The sequence below is a fragment of the Pyxicephalus adspersus genome, chromosome 4 (genome assembly GCF_032062135.1).
Source record: "Pyxicephalus adspersus chromosome 4, UCB_Pads_2.0, whole genome shotgun sequence".
NCBI classification, from domain to species: Eukaryota; Metazoa; Chordata; class Amphibia; order Anura; family Pyxicephalidae; genus Pyxicephalus; species Pyxicephalus adspersus.
In genome coordinates this window covers 114,505,100-114,508,580 of record NC_092861.1, presented here as the reverse complement: position 1 = coordinate 114,508,580, position 3,481 = coordinate 114,505,100, and positions in this window count along the sequence as shown.

Genomic DNA, 3,481 nt, shown 5'->3' with positions numbered 1-3,481 from the left:
AACCACGCCCCTAGCACGTATTCCCGCCTATCACTAACAGAAGCCATACTCACCACACATTACATCTCACAGCACAAGGCCACGCCCAAAACACGCGGGCTCCATGGAGACACGTCTTATTGGGAATGACACCGCCCATAGTCCGGCCCATTGGCCGGGTTGCAGGCGGAGAGCCCGCCATTTTACATAGATTTGTGTGTGAGGGGAGGATGAAGGAAGTTTTGGTTACATGTCATAGAGAGATGGGTGGTCATGGCTGTATAGTGTTATTACACAGAATTCGCAGCTGTGAACTTACAAAATGTGTGTTTGTTAAAGTGACATTGTTGCTAAATTAAAAAAAAAAAGTTTGTTACATGGTAAACCCTAAAGACCTATGTACAATATTAATATTAATAAACAGGATTTATATATCACCAACATATTATGCAGTGCTGTACATTTAATGGGGGGTGCAAATGACAGACAGTGACACAGGAGGAGGAGAGGACCCTGCCCCGAAGAGCTTACAATCTAAGTGATTGTTCTGTGGTAATGAATGTTGTGTCATTCATTTTGAATGGCACCTTGGTAAAAGTCATACGTTTCAGTTGTAATATAGGAATATGATATCATGCTTTGTAATGCACCCTATTATACAATATGGGTCATCGGTGCATTATGCAGCCCATACAAATAAATGGACTGCATGTCACATACAATCTCTCCTAGATTGTAAGCTCTTCGGGGCAGGGTCCTCTTCTCCTCCTGTGTCACTGTCTGTATCTGTCTGTCATTTGCTACCCCTATTTATTGTACAGCGCTGCCTTATATGTTGGCGCTATATAAATTCTGTTTATTAACCACCTGGGCGTTACACTGAGGTCTAGATTTCTGTTCCAAAAAGCGTTACAGGTTTTTGTATTTACATACACTGAGAAAAGTTCGGGGTTATCGAAAATTTTTAATAACTTTTTTTAGCCCGTACCAAGGTCGGGCTTATCGGTTAGGTGGTTAATAATAGTAATAATAATATTAATGCAGTCATATCAGTGAATACAGGTAGTCCTCGAGTTAAGAATATCCATCATACAGACGACTCCTACATACGAATGGGGCTTCCCTGCTCCACCCTTGTGTGCAAGACAGAGGCTTGATAGTGGGAGGGTGGCCGTTTGCATGACTTAAAACAGAGACTGAGCTCTTTTGCAACATCTTGTAACTCTTTATTGACACGCTCTGCAGTTGTTTCTTTTTGCATATCAAAGCAAAGCTTGCTCCAGAAGGTAATGAATGTCTAGTTTTTTGTTTTTTTTTCTTTGTTTGTGATTAACTCAGTGAGGATTTTATACAATAACAGACACCATGCTGCCTAATAATATGTTGAGACAAACATCTGTCCTAATTGCATAACTGTCCACGTACAATATTTGAACCCCCATTTCTCTGGTATGTGGAGATAAACAAAATTGCAAGTTGGAGATAATTGTGGGTAACATTCCCTAAAAATAATCATTATGGCATTGCTGCAACATAAAAAACTCTTCCCATTATAACGCACTGCCCTGTTACACATAACTGTCCGCTTCCCTTCCTTGAATCCCATAGCTGGCCTACACATAGCTAGTCACTTACCTTCTTCTAACCCAGGGTTCAGCAAACTTTTTGGACTACTAGGCCATTTCAGGAGGTCACGAAGGCACACTAGGCCAGAAGAAACAAGGTGTCCAAGGAAAAGAGTTTTTCCAACTGTGACTGGAAGCGAGCAGGCTCAGTCTTCGGCTCATCCGAGGTATAGTCTCTGTACGTCTGCGCATGCTTGGCATCGAAATGCCCCTTGAGATTTGACCACTTGAAAGTGCTGTTGGTGTTGTTGCACATCAAACACAGGGCTTTGTTGCCGCGTTGGACAAAGAATAATTTGTCAGTCCATTCGGGGTTGAAGACACGACGTTCGAGGTCAACCTTCCAGAGTCTGGTACCTGCGTGTTGCTTCTGCTCTTTAGGCATAGTAATTGGGGTTACTGTGCAGGAACTGGATGATATCACGGGAACTCGTAATAATGCGACAATTCAATTAGGCCAGATCCAACAATAAATAACTAGGGGGGCGTTAGACCAGACTGGAATACTGACTAGGCCGTATCCATCCTAAAGGCCAGAGTTTGCCTACCTCTTTTGTAACCCTAATTTCCCAGGAATGCTGAGATGGAGGGACCTGAAGGTATAGCCATGAGAACATGTCTACCTTGGCTATCTGTCAGATGAAACAAATTTCCCTGGTATTCATTGTAGTGTTGATGGGGTCCAAAGAAGGTTTGTGTTTTTATACTGCAGAAGAATAGGCAGCATAAAAAAACACAACTCCTGGCCTAGGGGAGAAAAAAAGTATAAATCCGGTCACCCTGCTTGATGTACAAATCTCCCTGGGTTCCTCTCCTCCACCAGGGACCCTGTGTTCCATCATTCCAGGCTGCACATGTGCAAATCCATCTAATCCATGCGCAGCTCATGGTTCTATCAGCTTTTGCTATCATTAATAATGATAATTGTGAACTGTGTATTGGTTTTGTCATGAGGTGGGACTTATTACTCTGAGCTCTATAATAGTGGGCCAGGGTTAGCAATTATTATGAATCCTATATTATGTTTGGCATAGTAGGGTATCTAGTATCATTATGAGCTCTATATAAGACTGCGTATACAGGTTAGATTTTTGTAATTGGAAACGATCTTTCACAATTGCTTCCAACAACAAAAAATGGAAAGAATGAATGAGCACTGTATATACAGCACCATTCCTTTCTATGGATAAGGGAGGGGGGTGAACGAGTGAGAGGCACCCCCTTCACTCTCCTCCCTTAATTTCCATTGTGGTCCTTCGTCTTCCATTGTTCATGGATCCGCCAGGACGGATGCATGAACGACGTCGGATGGCCACTGTACACACATCAGATTCTCACATTGTATACTTGTGTGTATGTAGTCCTTGGTATTGTCATGTTTTTGCTTCACACTAACATAATAAAATTAAAATAAACTAATAGTAAAAAATTGAGAACCTGGAAGAGGACTAGGTGAAAATGTTGGCACTGGAATTGAACAAGGACAGGTGAATGTAGAGTTAGTGGCAGGGTTTGCAATAGTTATTATTAGCTATTTATTTGTTTTTGTTTAGTGGGGCGTGCTGGGTATTATTATATGAATTCTTGGGCTGCATAAACAAGTAACATTTTTGTCGCTGGAAACTATCTTCCATGTTCATTTCTAGTAAAAAGGAGTCACAGATGAATAAATTAGCGTTATACAGCGTCCCAATCAGTTTCTTGTGGAACCGTCCTGATGGATCCATGAACCACATCAGGCAACTGCTGTATATATGTCAATTTCTCGCCCAAGACAAATGGTGGTCATCATCCGACTTGTGTGTACATAGCCTTAGTTTTGGTTTTGGGGGATATCATAAACATAAACATCCAACCTGTAAACATTTTCCAGCCGG